The following is a 23919-nucleotide window of genomic DNA, read 5'->3' on the forward strand; positions in this document are numbered from 1 at the left end:
CTCTCTCTCTCTCTCTCTCTCTCTCTCTCTCTCTCTCTCTGTGTGTGTGTGTGTGTGTGTGTGTGTGTGTGTGTGTGTGTGTAGGCCAGAAGGACTTGGATGTCATTCCTCAGGAGCCATCCACCTTGTTTTTGGAGATAGTGTCTCTCCCTGATCTGGACAGAGCTCAATGACTTGGTTAGAGTAGCTGGCCAGTGAAACCCAGGCATCCCGCTATCTGTCCCCTCAGCCAGCACTGGGACTCCACGCATGTCCACACAGCAGGCAGCGGTTTCCAGGGATGGGGCTCACATCCTCATCCTGGTGCAGCAACCGCTTTACCAAGGAAACCGTCCCTGGAGCCCAGCTCTCACCGTCTCCAGCTCATTCTCAGCTGCAGTATTTGATATGGCAGTCATTTCCTGCTCCTAGCCAGAGCATTGTAAAGGGGCCCCACAAAGCCCCACAGCCAAGGATTAGACTTGATTTCTAAGGTTTCTCCCAGTTTTGTGATTGTGGTCCGTCAGTCTCACTGATTTCTCTGAGAACCTTGGGGCCGAGGCCCTCTCTCTAATGTGTATGTGTCTCTGTGTTGGTATGCACACAAGTACAGTGCCCCCAGGATCCCCTAAAGCTGGAGTTACAGGCAGCTGTGTCTTGCCTGATGTGGGTGCCGGGAACCAAACTTGGGTCTTCTGCAAGAGCAAGTGCTCTTGAGGGCTCTCCAGCCGGGGGCCCTGTAATACTGGCACTGGCAGAAGTGACAAGCAGGGTTTCCTTCCCATAGGTGACTCTTGTTTATTCATTAGACAAACAAGAACTGGTCCCCAACAGAGCCCTCTTCACCCACTCACTGCCCCAAACATCCCCTGGAGGTGCCATTCAACTGTAGAGGGAGGCAAGACTGAGCGTACTATTGGCCATTATAGACAGAAAGGGGCATGGTACCCTGTGCTGGTAAGGCAGACTATTAAAAAGATTTGTTCCTCTCTCCAGAGCATGTTAGCAAGAGGACTCCCCAGAATGTGAGTGTGCACACCCTTTGATCCAGCTCCTGGGGTTTTATGTGTATAAAGACTTCTGCTTCCTTAAACGTGTGCACCAGAGTACTGACGTACCACCAGCCACATCCCATGTGCCGCCTGTCAGCATGTTAGCGTGTTGTGCTCACTCCAGGGTTTAGACGAGCATTAAAAAGCCAGCTGTTGTCACGAGTTATTTATGGTCCTCAAGATACATTAAGTCTATCATATAAAACTGTCTTTGTGTGAAGAGAGGAGACGAGGGATATGCATGCTTATATAGTCATATGGAAAAGATGTCAGATGGAAGCCTGAAGCTGGAGAGATGGTTCAGTGGGTAAAGGCATATGATACCAAGCCCAACAGCCTGAACCCACATGGGGTAATAGAACTGATTCCCTTGGGCTGTCCACTGACCTCTACACTTGATGTGACTCACGCATGAACACACACACACATACACACACACACACACTTTTAAAAAGGGAATAGGCCCGTAATGTCAAAATATATGTGTATGTGTATGATTTGATGTCTCTATACAATCTAGGGGCTGGAGAAATGACTCAGTGGTTAAGAGCATTTGCTGCTCTTGCAGAGGACCAGGGTTTGACTCCCACCACCCTCATAATGGTTCACAACCCTCCTTAGACCCCTTCCAAAAGATCCAACGCTCTCTCCTGACCCTGAGTCACAGGAACACAGGTGGTACATATACATACATTCAGGCAAACATTCATGAACATAAATATTTAAGCTTTTTTAAAATCCAGGATCCACAAGTGAGAGAAAACATACGATATCTATCTTCCTGCGACCAGTGTGACTCACTTTTAATGTGATCGTCCCCATGGCATCCACGTCTCTGAAAATGATGGAGCTTTGTCCTTTATGGCTGAACACAATTCTACTGTGTAAACCCACATCATCCTTAGCCATCCACAGTTCTTGCACACCTGTGTGGTCCCTGATGACGTTGTTAACAGTGCTTCAGTAAACTTGTGCACGTGTGTCTGTGACAGGTTGACATGGAGTCGTTTGAGTAGCAAGTAGAGGGGACTTCCACACCGGCTGACAAGGACTTTCTCTTGTCTACAACCTCACCAGCATTTCTTGTTTTCTTAACGACTACCTTTCTGGCTGAGGTGAGATGGATTTCCACTGTACTTTGGGTTTGAGTTCCTCAGATGGATAGTGAGGTTGGACATTTTCCTCATGTGTTTATTGGCCTGCTTTTAAGTGGTTTTTGAGCCATGTAGGGAGGGGCATGTGGGAGATAGAACTGAGGGCTTTGCCCATGGTAAGCATGAGCCCCACCACTGAGCTCCACCAAGCCCTTTTTTAAAAAAATGTATTTATGCATATGTGTTTGTGTAGATCAGAGAACAGCTTTCGAGAGTCGGTTCTCTCCTCTTACCATATGGAACCCAGAGATGGAACTCACGTGGTCTGGCTTGGTGGGAAACAACTTTACCTTTGAGCCATCTCACCAGTCTAGAGCCTATTTTAAAATATATCATTTGATATAAAAAAAGAAACCGAACAGAGCAATTGGCCAAACACTAACAGGTCATCTAAGAAGAGTTGTTTTGAGCACACTGCCTGGTACCCGCTGTCGTTAGTCAAACTCCGACCACAGTGAAGCTTTGATCACGTCACTCCAGAAAGACCTCAGTGAAAACCACAGGGACATCGGCGACCAGAGCTTCTGCTTTCTGCCGGTGTGGACACAACACTACCCCAAAGTGCCCCACACTTGACATAACCCAAAGTCCCCGAAGTGCAGGGCAGATAAATAAACTTCTGTCTGTTGTACAGTGGACATAGTGGGCAGTCATGTAAACATAGATGTGTCTACAGTAACGAGAAGGTGACAGCATGAGTCACACCAGGTGGCGTTACATAGAAGAAGCAAAGTGCAGAGGATGCACACTGCATTCCTGTCAAAAACATACAAAAATGGCCTCAGCAAAGCCAAGGCTGTTCTGGCTCCATTGAAGGGGAAGGTGCAGGAAACAGTACTACTCTGCCTGTGGCCTGGGTGCTGGGAGCAGAGTGTTCTTTTGATGAGAACCCATCCAGGCATTGGAGTTTATAGCCTCTGCAAGCAAATGCTAGGGGGACAGCCCTAAAGACAGCACCGTGGGAAAGCAGAGATGTGTTCTGGAAAGCTGCTGGGTTGTTTGACATTTCCCTCTCGGTTTGTGGGGGTAAATTTATCAACAGCCAGATTAGGAAGGCCTGACAACTGAAACTCCACACCCCAGTGTTGAGCAAGGCCCCGCAAGCCAAAACCCAAAGTGGAGCAATGTGTTCCTCAAATCTTTTGTTCTGGGTGCTTCACCTCACCTGTGGGCAGAGGCTGCTAGGAGCAGCCAGCTTGGTAGGTTAGGTGCTGGGTGAGACGGGTCCTTGGTGGGATGGGTGCTTAGAAGGTTAGGTACTTAGGAGGGCAGGCGTTTGGTTGGATCATGCATGCTTGGGGCTAGGAATGGCTGCTCACTGAAAGCTGAGCCTGTCCTTGTTTGTCACTCTTCCCTTCATGCCCCACTCACTGACATGTCCCTTAAGGGTGGACTGAAGTGCTCTCCTGCCTGGCCACCTGTAGAGTCCCCCTCCCCCCCCTTCCTCTCCTGAAACATTTCATTCCAATCCCAGAATTCCCTGCCTTTGAGCCCTTTATTTCTGGTCACCTCCATCTTTCACTTTTTACCTTATTCCTCTCTTCCCCACTACGCAAGCCTTACAGAGGGTAGGGAGATATGTTGGGACCGTAGTCAGCATGCTGTTCTAGATACCTGTTGCCTGCCCCTCTTCCTGCAAGAGCACCCCTGTTTCCTGGACCTTTCCCTTGGACCAGTCAGCACCATGGGATTGACGCATACCGCTCTTCAGATTCATCCAGTCCGGTTGTCCTGGTGAGCTGGCTTAGGGGACAGGCTCTAAGGATGGCTCATTCCCACCAAGTTCTGGGATTTTACTGAAAGAATCAAAAGAGAAAACCCCTTTTGTGTATTGGGCTGCCAAGGTGAGACAGTATAATCCTGGAACTGTTTGAGGCCAGTGTGTGAAAATAGCCTAATCTGGAAGGAGGTTTTTCTAGGCGGTGTCTTGGCTAGGGTTTCTCTTGCTGGGATAAACACCAGGACCGAAAGCAACTGTATTAGCACATCACAGCCCATCCCTGAAGAAAGTCAGGGCAGGAACCTGGAAGCAGGAACTGAAGCAGAAACCCTGGTGGAGTGCTGATTACTGGCTTGCTCAGCCTACTGTTCTATAGGACCACCTGCCCAGGGGCATCACCTCCCACAATGACCTGGGCCCTTGCACATCAATCCAAAACTGCCTCACAGGCCAGTCTAATGGGGGTGTTTTTTTCAACTGAGATTCCTGCTTCCCAAATGACTAGCTTGTGTTGGGTTGCCATAAAACTAGCCAGCACAGGCTAGACAGGAGGTGATGAGTTCTAGTGATATCTTTTGTGCAGCTTGATCCTCCTGGGCTTTTAAATTACAGGACCCCACAGATGCCTCTTCAAAGCGGCAATCTGAATGGAGTTCCCACCCCAGAGACTCAAGGGTTTGAATGCTTGGCCCATGGGTAGTGGGACTATTAGGAGGTGTGGCCTTGTTGGAGTAGGTGTGTCTTTGTTGGAGGAAGTGCATCACTCTGGGGGCCGGGTTTGAGGTTTCCAGTGCTTAAGCTCTGCCCAGTGTGGAATTCCAGTCTCCTCCTGGCTGCCTTCAGATCAAGATGTAGAACTCTTGGCAGCTCCAGCACCAAGTCTGCCTGCGCACTGCCATGCTTCCTACCACGATGATGATGGGCTGAACCTCTGAAACTAAGTCAGCCTCAATTAAATGCTGTCCTTTATAAGAGTTACCTTGGTCATGCTGTCTCTTCACAGCAATAAATCCCTAAGTAAGACCTGCTTATGGCCACAAAAGACCCTAATAACCGTCCTTTAAGGGACAGAATCCTGGCAGGTCTCATCTGTCAGTCAGAGTTCTCCAGGGAAGCAGAACAGAATATGGGCTACAAAGGAAGTTTATTAGATGACGGGGCCTGGGCAGCCCAGCGGTGGCTATCCGCATGCTAGAGACTCCGAGAACTTGCTGGCCGATTGGTCCTTGAGGCTGGGTGATTTACCAATCCCAATCTGACATTGAAGGCTGCTGGTCTTCAGTCCATGTTTGAAGGCCGGAGAAGCCAGGTTCTGATGTCAGCATAGGCTGGTGGCAGCAATAGCATAGATGTGCTCACCAGCAAGAGGCAGAGGCAAAAGCAACACCATTTCTCTCCCCGAGTCTTATCTGGGCCCCCCCCCCATAGAAGGTGCCACCCACCCTGGGAGAAGGGCTTTCCTCCTAAATTAATCCTTTCTGGAAATACCCTTAGGCCTGACCAGAAGTTTGTCTCTTAGTTGATCCAGATCCAAGCAAGCTGGCAGCCAAGGTTAAGCATCCTGCCTTTGTCTGGAGATGGCATGGCCACCACAGCCTCTCATCTTTCTATTCACAACAGGAAAGAAAGCAAACAAACCACACGATTTGTCATTGACTTTGACATTGTTGAAGCTCTACAGAGAGCCTCTTGTCCTCTCTCTCTCTCTCTCTCTCTCTCTCTCTCTCTCTCTCTCTCTCTCTCTCTCTTTTTCTGGTTTTTCAAGACAGGGTTTCTCTGTGTAGTCCTGGCTATCCTGGAACTCACTCTGTAGACCAGGCTGGCCTCGAACTCAGAAATCCACCTGCCTCTGCCTCCCAAGTGCTGGGATTAAAGGCATGCGCCGCCACCACTGCCCGGCTTTTTTTATTTCTCTTTTTCCTTTCTTTCTTTCTTCCTTCCTCTCTTTCTTTCTTTTTTTCTTTCTTTCTTTCTTTCTTTCTTTTTTTTTTTTTTTTTTTTTTGTCTTCTCAAAGGAAAGAATTCAGTCGAGAGATATGGACAGTTTAAATAAAAATTTATTCAGCAAAACAAAGCTATACTTCAGAGAAAAATTAGAGTGGGATGTCCGAATGGGTCTGTATTACGATTTTGAAGGAAGATCTTATGGTTATTTATTTATTTATTTATTTTTGGTTTTGGTTTTTCAAGGCAGGGTTTCTTTATTTAGTCTTGGCTGTCCTAGAACTTGACTCAAACTCACCGAGATCCACCTGCCCCTGCCTCCCAAGAGCCAGGGTTAAAGGCATGCACCACCTCTGCCTGGCTGATTTTATGATTATTTATGAGGTATGATGTCTCTTCTCCATTCCCAAATCATGATTGGCCAGCTCTCCCTTTTAGGATATTCCCGTGATCCTCTTGAAGAGCCCACAGAGAGGCACACCACAATATAAATGCTAGCATGATTAAGTGAAGGTCTTCTGAAGATGCAGACCTTCATTAAAGTGTGTGGCAACTGGAAAAGAAAATGGACAACCTATCTGCACATTCAAGGATGTCTACCTGCAGAGGAGCATCATGACCACCTGAAAACATAGCTACCAAGACACAGTCCCAGCCTCCTCCATTCCTCATACCTAGCTCCTTGTGACGCCTGTCTCAGAGCTTCATTTTCAGAGGGGTCACAGATGTATTCTTTTTCACCTGCCCTGAATATACTTCCTAGGTTGACACCAAGTTCACTAGTCTGTGACTTGCAGAACGTTCTTCCTCGTATTTTTAAATGTCATGTCATCTGCCTCTGTCCAACTTCCTGAGGCGGTCAGAGGCTAGTTGAAGGCAGGGCAGATGCCACTGGATCCCATAAGGAGAAATGGGGTTTCTCAATATGGAAGATGACCCCCCTTCGTCCTTAGTACATTTGTTTTCAGTGCTCCCCAACAGTTGTCCAGATGAGATCAGGGTTACAGAACTTGATGCCTACTGCCATCTTCCCTCACTGAAGCAGGGGAGGGTTCCTTCAGCCCCGGCACTGCATTCGACAAGTTTTCTGAGCCTCGTCTATAGTCTGCTGGACTCTGTGCCGAGCACCTGTCTGTAGTGTCCACACAAGGATGAAGGCTAACACCTACCCTTCCCCTCCAGAGCTGGCACTAAGGTCTCACACCCAGGGGTCTAGGTGAGAGACCTTCTCCTGGGGTGGCCACGTGTCCCTAAACTCTCCAAGAACTGCAGCGCCAGCCTTTTCCTCGGGTCTCTTAAACTTTCCCAAGAAGGTTTAGTGGGACAGATCTTCCCATCTGTTGTCAGCAAAGGGCAGGTTTGGTTACCACCACCTATATCATCTTCCTGATTGGCAGAACTCCAGTCCCCCTGCCTAGCCCCTCACGACTTCAGAAAAATCCCAGAAGCTCCGTCTTGGCTTTCTTTAATTTTTCTTTTCCTCCCTGGCGCTGGGCATGGGAGCCAGGACCTTGGGGCCACTCAAAGTCAGTGATCCGCCCCCGAGCTCCACCCCCAGCCTCTTTGTATTTCTTTATTGAAGAGATGTGGGCGAAGCTGAATGGCTGGACGTTGTGCTTACTCCTATTTAAGAAAAGAGCCAAATCTACTGGCCTCTTAAAGACACGCCTTTCGGAAAGACAAACGGGACTCAGCCTGCCCCTCGCGCCTTCAAAGGCGTGTGGGTCCACGGGATCTTCGCTGGGACTCTGCTACCTCAGGCAAGACCAGCCTTGAGGGGCATTTTCCTCTCCCAAACCACTCTTGCGTGCAAAAAAAAAAAAAAAAAAAAAAAAAAAAAAAAAAAAAAAAAAAAAAAAAAAAAAAAAGCCGCGCCCTGGTCATCCTATGCTGGAACTCTGTTCCGGAGCGAACCCCGCGCGGCCGTCGGGAGGCGCAGGGACGAAGGGGCGCTTCTGCGCCTGCGTACAGGAGCAGCGCGAGGCAGGGCGCTCCGCGCAAAGTGACAGCTCGCGAGTCACGTGGTACCCTGGAGGCGGGGCTCCCGGCTTGCTCCAGGGCTCCGGAGAGCTCGCACGTCACGCGGGGGAGGAGGGTGGGACTGGGCGGGGCGCTCCCTGTTGACTGACAGCTCTCCCCGCGACACATCAGAAGGACCCGGCTGCTCGCGCGTCACGTGCGGCTAAAGGGGCGGGGCGGGCCCCGCTGACTGACAGCTCGCTCCGCCGCGCCTCAGAAGGACCCGGCACGGCTCATCGCGCGCGGCGCATCCGCGGCAGCTGCGGACCCGACGGCGTCCGCCCCCTGCCCGGTCCCGCGGGCCGCCGCGGCGAGAGGGCCTCGGGCTGCGGTGCTGCGCTCGCGAGGGGCTGTGCGGCGTGGCTGGCGCGGGGACCGGTGAGGAGGGGTCGCTGGCGGCGTGGGCGGGTCGGCTGGACGGCCGGTGCGGCGGGCAGGGCTGTCACTCTCCGGCCTCAGTGGAGGGCCGCGAGCCGGTCAGAGGCCACGATCGCGCCGGGGCCGCCCGGGAAGGCTCGGACACCGAGGCCGCTTTTAGGATCTGGGATGACCGGCCCCGGGCTCGCACCGGTCTGCGCTCTCCGGAGTTGCGGGTTGATGAGACGTGGGAAGGTGACAAGGGGAGGAGGAAGCAGGCTCGGTTGTCCAGTGCCGCACACGGGTGCGACCCACGGAGTGAGCGGGAGCGCGGCTCTGCCGGCGCAGGTGCGCTGGCACGGGCTGGGCCCCCGACGTGGAGCTGTCCCGGTGGTGAGTCAGAGGCAGAGGTGAGCTGGCAGCTGTCAGGTCGGGCTACCCTCTCCCCGGCTGGGATCCAGCCTGTAACCCGATGCTGAGGTTCTGATTCATTCCCTTCGATCTGCCTCCTCCCTAATCCTGAAAGCAGGACAGCGACACAGCATGAACCCCAGGCTCGGCTCGGGGCGGGCATTAGCCACATCTCTTCCCTCTTCCCCACTCTGTGGTCAGAAGTGGGGATATTTAGGCCTTTGAGGACCAAGATGGCAGTAAGCTGTTTCGACGGGCTCCGTGGAAAACGTTGACACCTGAGTTTTTCTTTTCCCCTCCAACATTGGTGATTTCTGGTTGGTGATGATGAGCTGTTTCAGTTCTCTGTTGCAATCCAGAAGTTTCTGGGAATGGTTGTTGTCTTTGGGGTGGTCTGTGTCAGTTCATGTGGAGTAGATTCCTGTCTCTTGAGAATGTCACAAGTATAACCATGTCACAAGTCTTAAAGAAATTGAAGTGAGCTATCTTCACAGATGTTAAATGAAGTTCTATCCTCATGGCTATGTTTGTTTCTTCAAAGGTAAGTGGTTTTATAATAACCCCAAATGGCGCTGAGGGAGCTTCTAGAAGAAGCTGTCTGAAAGGACAACCTCCCAACCCCCCTGAACCCCTAGGGAGCTATAGAGTGAGCAAGTTGTGTGAATACCTGGCTTTCTTTCCTTTTCTCCTTTCTCCATATTCCTTTCACAAAAGGAAAATAATCGGTTTAAAAGAAAGGTCAAGGGACTGTCGAGAAGGTTCAGCAGTCAAGAGCACGTGTGATCTTTGAGAGGACCAGAGTTCAGTTCCCAGCACCCACCTTAGGGGACTCCCAACCACCTGGAACCCTAGCTTCACAGAATCTGACACTCTCTTCTTGCCTCCTCAAGCATCTGCCCACATGCATACAAAAGAAAGTTAAAAAAAATTTAAAAAAAAACTAAAAACTAAAATTGAAATTTCAAAAGCCAGATGCAATTGTATAGACTTGCACTATTAGTACTCCAGAAGCTGAGGCAAGCATATCATGGGTTCAAGACCACCCTGGGTTGTATAACAAGACCAAGTCTAAAGAGATGAATCAAAAGCTGAATGACAGCAGCACACTTCAGGAAAAGAATTGCAACAGGAGGATGACTTTTACTGTCATGGTGTTTTCTTGCTTTGGTAGCTTACAGAATACTTTCAACAGGATCTCCTTGTTCAACTTCACTATTAATTTGGGAGTGGCAGATGTCATTCCTCCTGTGACACAGATGAAGAAACCAACACTCACTTGTCCAGGGCCACTTAACTGTTGGAGGCAAAGAAAGCTCCACAATAACTTGGTTGCTAGAAGTGTTGGGTATAGTAGTTCATCACCCCAGAGGACGTGAGATGGGTGTGAGCAGATTATGCCTCCTGCTGGGCTGGAAGGCTGAGTGGAGCATCCTTCTCTGCTCTCCTTGCCTCACTGACAGTCAGCCTGGCTGGCCAACCAGCGTCACCATACTGTTACCTCTCCCTGTGCCCTCTGTGGCAACTCAGATTTGTTTCCAGGCTTTGAGAAAGCCAGTAGGAAGTGCATTGCAGAACATCTTTGCTCAAGTGCTTAGTTTCCAAACAGGTCAGGTGTCCTCAGCTATGGTGAAGACAGCATGGCAGTTCTAGGGAGACCTGCCCTGATGATTTTTCTTTTCATCTCCCGACTGGAAGAGGAGCATGGTGAAACCCATGGAACCACTGTTGGCTCTGCTGCGTTCACCTAGATTTTGTATGTGGCATTGTTTGAGGGTTTGTGGCATTTTTTTTTCTATTTTTAGCATCCACAGCTGCTCTTGTTAGAGAAGAACAAGCTTTTTCTCCTATTCTCTAAATCCGGGCAGCACCACAGGACTGTAGGGGGTTACCTTATGCCTGTCTCTGCAGGTCAGTGGTTCAGGCCAGACTGAGAGCCAAAACAGTCTTGGGTACATGTATCAAAGCCAAGGTCTGACCTCAAAGGTTTCGTTTAGCGCATGCCTCGGGGACTGTGTTCTATCTGGATAGCACATTTAATGAAGGTCACAGGAAGCCATCCAGAGTACTCATTTTAAGTTGCTACAGAGGTGCAGGAATGGAGCTGGTAAGGCAGGAACATCTTGATGGCCAGAATCACAGCACACTCAGGGCTGTTACTGGTAAGATCCCAGGAAGCAAAGGACAAACAGTACAGTTCGAAGGGCTTGTTTGAAGAATATCGTGGTCTCTCAGAATGAAGTCCACACTTCTTCTCTTATGCTGCCAGGTGGTGACACAGGTGCTGACTGATCTCAGCTGTATCTCCAGTGTCAGCAGCTGCCCCAGTCACTCCCAGGAGTCTCTCCTTAAGCATGCCTAGTTTGCTGTGCCATAGGGCCTGTAAACTGTTCCTCCTTCCAGATTTCCTGGTAGGCACCTCCCTATCATTCAGGTAACCACTCCTATGTCACATGTTAAGTGAGACCTTCCCTGATAGTCAAAATGTTCTTCCTGTTTCCTCCGGTCCCCAGCCCACTCCCTTCAGCATATTGCACTATTCTTTATCTGTATTAGAAATAACCTTGTTTCTTTGAGAATATTTTTATTATCTGTCCATTGTTTGCTGCTGTATCAACATGCCCAGAACAGTGGCTGGCTTGTAGAACTGCTCAGTGCGTACTTACTGTAGGACTGTTTATGTCAGAGCCTGGCAGGATGGGAGGAGGTGCTACTGAGGTAGACTCTGAATCGGCTTCTCTTATGGGAGATAGCAGCTGACCAATGGGCAGAAGAGTTCAGGCATGGTGGGTGGGAAGAGAAGCCAAGTGATGGGCTGTGTCAGTCTCCTGGAGGAGCTAGCTGTAACAAAGTTCAATAAACTAGGTATCTCAAAATAATATAAATGTATTCTCTCAGAGGTTCACAGACCAGAAGCCCAAAGCTGAGGCACAAATAGGACCATTTCCTTTTCATGGATTCAGTTTCCATGTGTCTATCTTTCAGCTGCTACTGGTTGCTAGTGAGTCCAGGCATCCTTCCCTTTATAGCTGAAGCACTCTAGCCTCTGCCTCTGTGGTCACATGGTTGCCTCCTCTTGTCTGTGGGTCTTCTCTTATAAAGGCACCAGTTAGACTGCATTTGAGGTCCATTGTATTTTATTGTGGTCTCGACCAGTCACACCCATAACTACTCTTTTCCCAATAAATTTATTTATTCATACTCACATATCTGGGGATAGAACTTCAACTGACATTTTTGTGGGCACGATTCAACTTAACGTCTTTCAACTACAAGATCTAGTGATTTTTAGTTGGGTGCGATGTCACTCACCTAGCTGGGAGTGTTGAGGCAGGAGGATTGCAGCAAATTTGAGACCAGTTTCATAGTAAGGCGTGGCTATGGAGTAAGCCCCTATTTCAAAACACTAACAAGCAAATAAACTAAAACAAAACAAAAGCCCACAAAATACAGTGACATTTTAACAGGACAAACTGGCAGAAGGTGCTTGGTGATGTTTAGGAACAGTGACAGTGACTTAGATGCTTTCTTGGAAAGCGTCCATGATCCTCCCATTTTCAGGGGGAGGATGCACTGTGTGCTTCATGGCAGGTCCTGGGACAGGATTTCCTTCCTCAGCTTTTTGCTGGATTCCGTCCAATGGAGTAGAAATAGCTTGTCTATGTCTAGCAGGTAAGGCTATTCATCCCCCTTCTGTTCACTGTGGCCTTCACACCTCTGTGTGGAGGAGGTGCTGACATCAGGGAAGCTGTACCCTCCCTCTATCATTCCCAAAGACAGCTGCTGAGCCTGTAGGGACACACAGTCTCTGACCTTGACCCTTGACTAAGTATGAACTTTTCAGGAGCTGCCAGGATGGTTTGACGTTTGTGGTGAAAGAACCTTGCCCTTCTCTCACTGGCTCTCTAAATCCTTATCTTGTTTTGCTTATTTTGCTTTGAGATGGGATCTTGCTGTGTAGCCCAGGCTAGCCTATTACTCACAATCCTTCCTCAGCCTTCTAAGTGCTGGGATCACAAATTCATCCAGGTTGCCATTTTATTATTTTTGATTGGGTAACCCATGTGGCTGGTATAAAATTCAAATGGCATACCCAGATGTGAGTGAAAAGTTGCTTTGATCTTTCTGCTGTCCTCCCCACCACAGGCACCATTCCTGTCAGCATCTTGGGGCTCCTTCCAGAGACCTGATGCTCGTTTTATGTTTTTGTTCCCAGTCACCACAGGGCTGTTGTTGTCTCTCCTTCCAACCTTCTTTCCTCCTGTCTCTTCTGTGCCCAGTGGACTGGCTTGTTCCCATGTGTTCAGAGGTGGTGACACTATCCCTGCCGGAAGTTCTATATTGGGAAGAAAAGTGTTAGAAGAAATGATTTGGTGGTGCCACGTTTGAGACAAACGTGAGGAAGTGCTTCTCTGGAGGGGTGGTTTTCAGTGTCCTGTTTCTTCAACCTCATTAGCTACATTAGTGCTGACAGGGGTGAGGAAAGGACCCTGGGAGCAGGGTCAGCTGATCTTATGTTCCAAGGGTAGCCTTATTACAGCTGGTGATTAGTATAAGGTATATCTGCCATGACAGGCATCGTGGCCAGCTTTATAGGGTTGTCATGTCAATCCCCACAAAGACAGTCTGAGTAGCCACTGGTAATATTCCAACTTACAGTCGAGAGACTCTAGGTACAGAGGAGCCAAGAAACTTACTTGCAAACCCAGGTTCCCTGGAGTACAATATCCAATGAGGAGTTTGATAGAACAATTCCAGTTAGTCCTCCTACTGTGAATAGGAAGATTCAGAAGGGAATCTGGCTCCTCAGCTAAGCCCAAGTCACCTGTGAGACCCCCTGTTGGTGTGCTTCTGTCAGGTGCTGGAGACTACACTGGTCTCTGCTCTATGTGCCTGGGCATTCCTGGTGCCCTGCCGGCCCAGGGATTTAGTCTCTAGGCCTTATGGACCTCTCCCCGTCAAGAGCACTGTCTCAGCAGATGTGAGCCTGCTCAGGTGAGCCTTCACCCACCCCACTCCCTCTTTTGCCTGCCCTCAACACTTCCTAGCACCTTGGGGATGCTTGAGGATGCTTAGGGATGCAAGTGCTGAGGGCAGAAGGCTGCAGACGCTTGAAAGCCCTGGCCTCTCAGAGCCTGGCTGCCATCTTACTGCCCAGTTCCTTCTGTGAAGATGCTTAGCTCTCAGCTTCAGACCTGAGTTCACTCACTCCTCACTCTTCTGCCTTCCCTCACCCTCTCTTTGCATAGACTTTAAATAGCCTCCTCCCTCCCCTCTTTCTTCTCTGTTTCCTTCTTTCTTTGGGAGCTTGTAGAAGTACATTTTACACATTATAGAATCTACCCATTTCACGATTCAGTTATTTTTAGTAACGCTACTGAGTGGTAAGACCATCGTCATAGTCTAATTTTAGATCATTTCCATCGCCCCCAAAAAAGCAAGTCGCTAGTGATAGCAGTTACTCTTTGTCCCGTCCCCCACCCAGGAGCCACCATTTTGCGTCCTCGATATGGTTCTGCCTATTCTGGGCACTGGGCAGTAGGTGGTCCTTTGTGACAAGTGTCGTTTCTAGCTAAACCCTCTTGGAGCATGGAGAAGCATGGACCAGTCTTTGCTCCCATTCAGCCATTATTTTGTCCTGAGAAAGTGTGGCGCCTTCTGTCCCTTTGTCTTCTGGCACCATCTGCCGTCCTACATGTATACCTCTGCTGTGGGAGGACAGGTGAATGAGGGCACCCTTAATGTTCCCACTGACTCAGCTGTGGACTTTAATTTGGGGATGGAAATAGCATCTGTGTATCTCTGGCTGGTTTGAACCCATGATCCTCCTGCCTCAGCTTCCCCAGTGCTGGGATCATGGGCAGGTGGCACTAGCCTGGCTCAGACCTTGTTTGAATTGCATGAGTTTGTCCATGAAAGTCATCTTTCTGTCTCAGGATCCTAGTTAAGCTCTCTGTTGCATTTCTGTCATAATCCCCTATGCTAGAATTCCTCCTCTCTGGACTGTAAACACACACACACACACACACACACAGAGAGAGAGAGAGAGAGAGAGACAGAGACAGAGACACACACAGAGAGACACAGAGAGAAAGAGACAGAGAGAGAGACAGACAGAGAGAGACAGAGAGAGAGAGACAGAGAAAGAGACAGAGACAGAGACAGAGACACACACAGAGAGACACAGAGAGAGAGACAGACACAGACACAGAGAGAGAGAGAGAGAGAGAGAGAGAGAGAGAGAGAGAGAATGAATCTTGTCTATGCATGCTCCTACCAGAAGCCCTTTCCAGCCTCTAAAGCCAGAATTAGGTGGCCAAGATCCATTGCAGGGCAGGGGTTGCTTTGCGCTTAGTTACTGCCCCCGTCCAGGCTATTGTGCTGTGTTCCCAACATAGGCAGGGGCTTGTGTCCAGCCAGGTGTGCTGGAGACATTTCCCTGGCCTTTGCATCTTAGGCAGGCATGATTCACAGCAGATGAGTCACAGTTGCAAAGTGGCCACTGAGCTCGAGGGGGGAATGGAGCATTGGAAAGACAGATCCAATGCAGATGGAAAATACCAAAGTAGAAAGGCACCAGTGGCTGATTGGAGAGAGCCCACGTGCTTGAGTTGGGAGGAGTGAGCTAAAACTGGAGTGCAGAGCTGGGGTTCCTGAGAAAGGGGTGAAGGCCTTGGAAGAATAGGAACCTATTCTGGTTAACTATAAATATTAAGGATGGAGGGAAAAAAGACTTAAATGAAATCCAAACAGCACCAAATCTGTGATGTCCTCCCCTGGTATTTTAGTTTGGGGTGAACCAAAGGAGAAGGAAAGCCAGCTAATAAGCAAGCCCAGTGCTGCTTCTACTCTGAGGTCAAGAGCATGCGTATAGCTGGGCATGGTGGTGCATGCCTATAACGGCCTCAGTGCCTCTTCTTGGTAGTCCCAATTTTGTTCTGCTAACATGCAGCCTGCTCCATGAGCCTGGGTCTTTAGCCTAGCCTCCTGGACTAGCCTAAAGTCCTCGCAGCCCCAGTCCCTGCCCCAGGCCTTTGCCTCACTGAGAGCTCCACAGGCAGGTGTCCTGCCTTCGCATGCTGGGGTCTCCCTGCCCAGACAGTCCTTTTCACTGAGCACCACTCAGCAGAAATTCAAGGTAAGCCACATGGGTTAATTGTTCTAGAAGCCCCAGTCAGCATCCTTCAATAAAAGAAACAGTGAACTTAAGATTTCTATGTAGCCAGTATACCAACATTATTTCCACATGATATAGTTTTTTAAAGGGTTATTTATTTTTATGTGTACAGGTGTTTGCCTGTATATATGTCTGTGCATCCCATGTGGGCCCAGTACTCACGGAGGCCAGAAGAGTATATCAGATCCCTTCAGACTGGAATTACAGGCTATTGTGAGCCATCATATATCCGGATGCTAGGAATCAAACCTTGGTCCTCTGGAAGTGCAGCCAGTGCTCTTAATAGTTAAGCCATCTCTCCAGTCCCAGAATATAGTCTTCGGTGGGGGGGGGGTTGTTTTTTTATTTTTTTGTTTTTGTTCTTTTGAGCTAAGATCTTATTATGTAGTCCAAGTTGGGCCAGAACTCAGTGTCCTCCTGCTTCACCCTCTTGAGGACTGGGATTCCAGGTGACATCACCACAACCACCTTATGATAATAATTACTGAGAGACTTTAAACCCCTTTTCTTTTCTTGTATGAAGTTAGAAATCCGATGGCCAGGACATCTCACCGTGGACAGCCACACGTGGATTGCCACTGGGCAGTTCAGATGCGATCTGTTCACGTTCATATCTCATTCACGGCACTAACAATGGTGCTCTGATTTCTGTTGTTCTTCGGTGCCTCTGACTGAAGCAGACGCTCCTTGTCTGTCTTGCCCTTTCAGACAAAGCCTGCCCCACTATAAATGCACAGTGAATTCTGCTCAGTAGCCCAGTGGGCGTGTGGCCCAGCAGGTAAAGTCTCCACTAAGCACGCAGAGGCAGCCCAGCAGTCAGTGCCTTTGATGACTTTTCTAACAGGGCTGCTTAATGTCCAGGCTTCCTTGTCACCAAAAAATACTACCCATTTTGTGTGACACTTGTTTCAAGGACCATCCCGATTATTCTGCTGGTGGGGTTTGGGGAACAGCGAAACTACGGGAGTTCAACGAGGAACAGCTCAAAGGGTCGGGGTTCTTTCGAGTTTCTGTTGCTTAGGGCTGATGTAGATAAGACATGTATAGTGTCACAGTGGCTCTAAGCACCCGACACTAGACAGGGAAGTTCTTGCTATACAGACCAGTCTGCTGAAGGCACACCATGCTATAGTGAGAAGCCTGGCTGTGACAGGAGGGTGACAGACAGCCTGAAGATCCAACGTGCAGTGGAGATGCCCTGCTGTACTGCAATCCATGGTGCCTGCTCCGTCACCGCTGGTGACATTAGGAAAGGCTTTATCTAGGAGCTTGGCAACTCCATGCAGACCCACATTCTCACTCCCTTTTGTCTCAGATCGGGGTCTTCCAACCTAATGTTTCCTTCTCTCAGAGGACAGAGTGGATGGGAGCAGCCTCCACTGAGAGCCGCCGAGCTGAGAGAAGGGAAACCACCTGGAAACTGAATTGAGCTCTGCTGTAGGCAGTAGAGGGGCTGCATCCGTGTTCACAGGGGGCTCCTTGCACTGCTTAGGTGTCCTGAGTGTTGGGATGGCCGGACCCTTCTTCCTCATTCACCAGACAGTGACACCTGCCAATTCCGCACCTCCATGTTTCTGAAGAACATATGTTTATGTTCCAAAGTAAGAGAAGCTGGGGACTGGGTGTTTAGCTCCTGTTGTGTATGGCTGTGTAAGAGAGTTCCAAGCCGGTTTTACTGTGATTAAAACAGTTGTCAGTTATATATGTATTGAACTGTACAGTTTCAGGGAGCACTTCCAACTGTAAACTGAAGCTGTGCTAGGCTTCCAGTGTTCTTTATCCCTCCCGGTTCTCCAGCTAAGTCTGAGGAAGTCTGCATTAGCTGTATGGGGGGTGGAGGGCGTCAGTCCACCTCGATCTTCTTGCCGCTTTATGCCATCTGCTTTTATGGTCCTAAATATCTTCTTGTGTCTGGCATGCTTGGGCTCCAACCAGAATTGACTCAAAGTGTAATATTTATTCTCTCTCTCTCTCTCTCTCTCTCTCTCTCTCTCTCTCTCTCTCTCTCTGTCTCTCTGTCTCTGTCTCTCTCTCTCAGAGGTCAGAGGAGAGGACAGCCTTAGGTGTCAGTCCTCACCTTCCACTCTGTTTGAGACAGGGTTGCTGTTAGACAGTGTACATGCCAGGTTAGCTGGCCCACAAGCTTCCAGGGCGTCTTCCGTCTCCACCTCTCACCTTGCTGTAGAAACACTGGGATTTTAATTGCACATTACTTCTCGTGGCTTTCCATAGGTTCTGAGGTCCTCCTGCTTTGCACTGAGTGTCTCTGCTTGTGAGGCAAATGCTTTACCCACCGAGCCATCTCCCCAGAACTAGGGAAATGAGCCTCTTAAGAGTTCCCAGGCAAAAATCAAGCTTCCCCTTCCGTGTTGCCATTAGCATCTGCATCTAGAATTGTGGCGTTTGTCAGGAGCTAAGATACTTTGAGAATGTCTCTGAGACCATTTCCCATTTATCTTCACATCCCTGGGGACAGCAAAGACCTGATCAATTGTTGTCAAATAAATGACCTGATCTCTTCAGACTAACACCCTGTATCATCCTATCTGTGGAAAGGAAGTAGCATCAAGCAGCTGCTGTAGGATAGGACTGCTCTGTATCAGCCAGAGTTGACTGCCAGCCCAGAGCAGGCACAGTCTCTCCTGTTAGTGTTTCACAGACTGAGGCCACCAGCTGATTGAAGGGTCCTTGTCTGTGTTCATCAGCTTTCATTACTGAAGCTCAATACCAAAAGCGACTGGGTAAAGAAGACGGTTTACTTAGCTCACAGGTTTAAGTGGGAGGAACATACCATAGCAAAGCCTATGAAAAGAGAGTAGTCTCACTTTTAGCCTGAGCAGGACAAGATGAACAGATCCTGATGACCTAAGTACCTCATATGTCTACCTCTGGATCATTTCCAGCCCCTTCCATATTGCCAGCCTGTGGACCAAGCTTATAACAAGATGTGTGCCTTCGGGGAACACAAAGTCTGTCTGGCTGTAGGGACATCATAGCACAATTCAGAGTCTATGGAATCAGACTCTGTTGACTCTATTTGAACTTTTGCAGTAGCTCTTTGGCCCCAGGCAGCAGTGTAGCTTTCTAAGCCTTAAGGATTCAGACTGACAATAGCAGTGGACCTGCCTGTGTGGCTCGGTGGCTGGGGGGTGGTGACAGCATAGCGTTAGTTGCCATTACTTTTATTAACCAAGAATTCCTTTATAACCGAGAAGTTCTTGCCACTGCAGGAAAAGCCCAGCTGGGCTGCCCTGAGAGGACTGCAAGCGGCACTGGCTGCAGCTGGCTTTGACTCTGTGGTAACTGGTGATGGCTTACATAGCATTCAGAGGAGTGCCATGTCACTCAGTCCTGGAGAGGAGGCAGCAGGGTCTCCTTCACCCACCCTTCCATTCAAATGTACATTATCAGAAGTTTAAAGAACTATAACTGTTGAGGGTTTTTACACTGAGTGACATAAAGTATTTGAAATGTTTAAGAAGGGAAATTTCAAATGCTGGTACACAGCTGTAGTTTCAGTTACTGAGGAGGCTGAGATATTAAGAACAGAAAAATGCTTGAGTTTAAGACACATAATGAGATCTTGTCTCCTCCAAAAATCCAGAATTCAATAATATCTCAAATACCAAGTACTGGTGGTGTGCAGTAAGTTACCTGCTCTCTGTCTCTGTTTGTGTATATTTCCAGCTTACTGCTTACTCGTTCTCTCTTTCTCTCCTTCTCTTCCTCTCTGTCTCCCTCTCTCTGTCTCTCTGTATGTGTTTGTGTGTGTGTGTGTCTATTTCTGTGTCTCAGAATTAGCATCTCCATGTCTTATATTGTGTCTTTCCCTCGGTGTTGTGTGACTCTGGTGTCTCCCCCCAACTCAACCGTGTGTGTGTGTGTGTGTGTGTGTGTGTGTGTGTGTGTGTGTGTGTCCGTCCTTTCTAACTACTGGTATGACTGAGCAGTCTGTCTGATCCAGCATTTGGAGAAATGGTAACTCCACACTGTGTTTCGGAGATTCTGACCCATGAAGCATATTTAATCTCTTGTATCAGACTGTCTGAAGGATCTGGTAAGGCATTTTAGGAAGTTGTGAAAAGGAGATCTGCTCTCTCAGAATCAGTATAGGACATAAGCAGACACCAAATTCTTAGCATGAAGGAGATTTATTACCCCAGAGAGGCAGGGGGCTGGGCTGCAAAGGCAGCATCAGAAGCAGCAAGCACAAGCAAGCAAGAAAGCAAGAGCAAAAACAAACAAACAAACAAACAAAACACTGCTGGAGTTTTTAAGAGGAAAGGGGGGAATCCATGCTGGGATGAGTTGCTAAATCCTGATTGGACGTATTCACCAAATCATGTTTTTTGATTGTTGGACCTTGGTGTTTGGTCTCAGGAAGGAATCAGTGGCCAAACAATCAAATAGACCTTGGTGGCTTAAGGAGTGTAACGGTTTTTAGCAAGGGAGAAAGGGGTAAAAGGGCAAAGCCTGCCTGTAATGTCTTCCATGCTCAGATCTGCTAGCATCCCTTCAAGCTGTCTAAATTCAGTATTCTCCAGCAAGAGGCATCAAACTGGGATGAATCACTCTAGGAAAAGCTTACAGAAAATGAGACCATTGGGGCAGGAAGGCCAGGTGTGGTCTGTCAGACTCAGACCTCTCTGTTCCTGAGCCTTGCTAAACCCTGCCTGCTGTTACTACTCAGGCCCCAGCCCAGTGTGGAGCAGGTATCAGTGTAGCTCCTCCTCTGCCACAGGATTAGGGTGTGGCTCTGGTGACTTGCCTGGCCCTTCTTGCTCTTTTCTTTCAGTCGCTCTGCCCCAAGGTAAATTTCACTGTTTCCTTTATTGAAGGATGCTTACTGTGGCTTCTAGAACAATTTACCCATGTGGCTCACCTTGAGGTATTTGAACAAGTGGAATGCGGTAGACAGGCACAAACATTCTCTAACTAGTTCCTCAGTGGATGAAGCAGAAGCAAGTTGCTTTGTGTTGCTTATCTTTGTCTGTGGCTCTGACTCTTGGGCAATCAGTGGTGGAGGCTCTGGGTCAGTGGTGTTAGTTTATAGGGAAGTAAAGGGATGGGTAGATGCCTGGCACAATGCAGGAAATCACGGTGACCTCCTGTGTCAACCAGGGTGGCCCATGCTATTCAGGGAGCTGACTGGAAATGGAGCTCCTCCCAGGAGCTCCTGGGAAGCCTGCATCGTGAGTTGTTGCTCCTGCTAGGGACCGAAGCTCCTCTTGTCCCAGCAGCTCTAGAAGCATCTGTTCTCCCACCCTGAGAGAGTAACTCTCATCCTTGGGGGCAGTTCCCCTGCTCATCCTGTCAACAGTCTGTGGTGCTGAGACTCATCTGGTTTTCTGTGACATAGGAGCCCTGGGGGCTTCTGGCACAGCTTACTGCTCCTGACCCCCACACTTGGTGTGGTCTTTCTGTGCTGCCCTTGACTTCATGGCTGAGCCACTGATGCTGAAGGAGAAGATAGACAATGTGGGTATAGCCTGCAGAATGTCCCAACAGAGGTGTCACAGTGGCAGTGTGCAGTGTGGCATCTCAGAATCAAGCTAGTTATGGTCCTAGCAATGGTGCATCTAGCCTGACAAGTAGGGGGAGGGGCTTATTGTTAGCCTTGGGTCATTGACGCTTCCTAAAGAAGCCTGGTGGGACAGTCCTCATGTCCCAGTGAGTTTTGCCCCTGTCTTCTCCCTCGGTATCTTTCTTATTACACAGTGCTACCTTACCCATGCAGCCACCTTCCCTAAAGTTGCCTGCCCTGTTCTGTTCAAACCTAGTCTGCTTTTGAGCATGGATGCCTTCCTCCCCATGGCAGAGGATGAGAAGTCTGGCTTGGGAAGCCCCAGCTCCCTCTTTCCCTTCTGATCCAGCCTCTACCCCACCTGCAGGGAACGTGTAATTGACCTTCCTCATTCATTACCAGCCCCTCTCCAGCTTCCAGACTGTCATAGAGCTTCATTGTTGTCATGAGCAAGTGAGACTGTAGGCAGAAGCATCTTTGTTCTTTGTGGGCCTGCTGATGTCAGAGCCTGAGGTGACACATACTCTCAAAGGACCAGGTTCAGGACTGCCTGTTAGGGAAGGCTGCAGCTGAAGTAACCTTGGACAGTGGAAACCTGGGGAAAGCTGGGTCTGAGTACCAAGTCCAGGTCCCATGTGTGTGGGCATGTGTGGAAGGGTACAGCTAGCTGCTGAGTCTGGGGTCTCAAAGTCCCCTCTTTCTCTTTTCTCATTTTTTTCTTCTAAATTGATTTTGTGATGCCAGGTAAGTGCTCTACTACTGCTCCAGACTCCAGCCATTTTCCTAAGAAAGGGGAACTGCTCAACCTGGGGTTGTAGACCAGTCAGGTCTACAGAGTGAGTTCCAGGACAGTCAGGGATACACAGAGAAACCCTGTCTCGAAAAAAAACCAAAAAAAAAAAAAAAAAAAAAAAAAGTAAAGTAGACATCTTTTGGAGTATAATTTAAAACACATAGACTCATGCAGTCACTACTAAATTCAACTAGGAAGCCGTTTCTATCACCCTAAACTCCCACTGGCAGTGCCCCTCCCCATCTCTACCCAGCAATGGCATGTCTCTGTCTTTTGGGAAACGTCTCACAGATAGAATCAGGTGAGCTGTCCAGGAGATTCCTTTCACCCTGCTGAGACTCACTGAGGCACTTGTGACTGTAGTCTAGGGTGAGGGCATCGCCAAGTGTCCACCTGGACACTGGGCGGTGGAACCTTTTTGTTTCTAGCTCTTAGCATGAACACTGCTGAGCAGATCTGTGAATGTGCTATTCTCCTCAGAGCAGTGCACACCTCAGACGGGAGTGAGCTTGCTAGGCTCTGTTGTCACTGTGTTTAGCTCTGCAAAATAACCAGGCTTCCCAGGCAGAGAGATTCCCAGAGATGTAGACAGATGATCTGTTCTGTGGGGGTAGCACATCCATCATGCTTCTTAGGCAGGGCCATGAACAAAACAGAAGAGATAAGACATTAATTCTTATGGCTGTAGAGATAGCTCAGTGGTTAAGAGCACCTGTTGCTTTATAGAGGATTGTGGTTCAGTTCCCAGCACCCATGTTGGGTGGCTTACACCCACCTGTAACTCCAGTTCCAAGGGATCCGATGCTCTCTTCTGGTCTCCACAGGCACCTGTACACACATAATACACATGTAGGCCACACACACGGGGGGTTGGGGGGAGAGGGAGAAGGAGAGACAGAGACAGAGACGGAGGCAGAGACAGAATGAATGAAGTCATTCTGCAGAGGAGAAGCCTGGCACAGGACACAGCAGCCTGATGCCCAAGGCAAGCCTAGTGAGAGGGAGATGACTTCTCTAAAGTCTGCTCACTGAGTCCCAGGGCTGTTTCTTTTCCTCTCTTTGGATTTTTGGAAGCAGGGTCTCATGTCCTCAGACTCAGCGTGTGCCGGAGGGTGCCCTTGAGCCTTTGCTCCCCTGCCTGTTCCTCCCAAGTGCCAAGATAACTACAGGCATGTGCAGCTGGATGGTGTGTCCATCTGGCTACCCGTGCTTCCATGCTCCTTCAGATGCCCTCTCTCACTGTCAGATTGTATGTGTGTGATGCATGTATGGTGTGGGTGTGGGTGTGGGTGTGAGGGGTGTGAAATGGATTCTCTTGAATCAGTCAGCTTTTTGGCTCTATGGGCTTTGTTCTTTGTCAGCCATAGCTTCAGGGTTTTATTTCTCTCTGTGTTCATGCTGTCTTCCTTTCCCACACACATATTGGTCCCTTTGATGCTGTCCCTTGGCTGCAGACTCAGCTCATTTTCTCATCATTTCTCTGTTGCTGGGATCAGGTGCTTGCTGACCTTTTGGTGTTCACTGACTCTGCTGTGTGGTCCTGTTCTGCTGCCGAGCCTCTCCGATGAGGTTTTTTTTTTTTTTTTTTTTTTTTTTTTTTTTTTTTTTTTTCTAACTCTCCATTCTACAAGTTCTGTTTGATTTCCCTTTATCTTCTTCTCCCCTGGGACTTTTACATTTTTCCTTCAGGACCACCCTGCTTTGCTTCTTGGAATAGTTTTTAGTAATAGCCATTCTGAAACCTCTGTCAGCTGATTCCAGTCGTGGTGCCCTTTCAGGTGATCTGAGTGTT

The 23919-nt window shown here is 49.0% G+C and overlaps 1 protein-coding gene across 1 annotated transcript in view; it reads left to right on the top strand.

The window, feature by feature from the left end:
• Positions 1-8087: 8087 nt before the first annotated feature.
• Positions 8088-23919, top strand: part of Kiaa0513 (KIAA0513 ortholog) — a 50918-nt gene continuing 35086 nt past the window's right edge. Inside the window, exon 1 of the mRNA XM_034522759.2 lies at positions 8088-8246. The gene's annotated coding sequence lies outside the window, so the exon portion shown is untranslated. The remainder of the gene's footprint in view (positions 8247-23919) is intronic.

This window comes from Arvicanthis niloticus, chromosome 18, assembly GCF_011762505.2.
Source record: "Arvicanthis niloticus isolate mArvNil1 chromosome 18, mArvNil1.pat.X, whole genome shotgun sequence".
Classification (NCBI taxonomy): Eukaryota; Metazoa; Chordata; class Mammalia; order Rodentia; family Muridae; genus Arvicanthis; species Arvicanthis niloticus.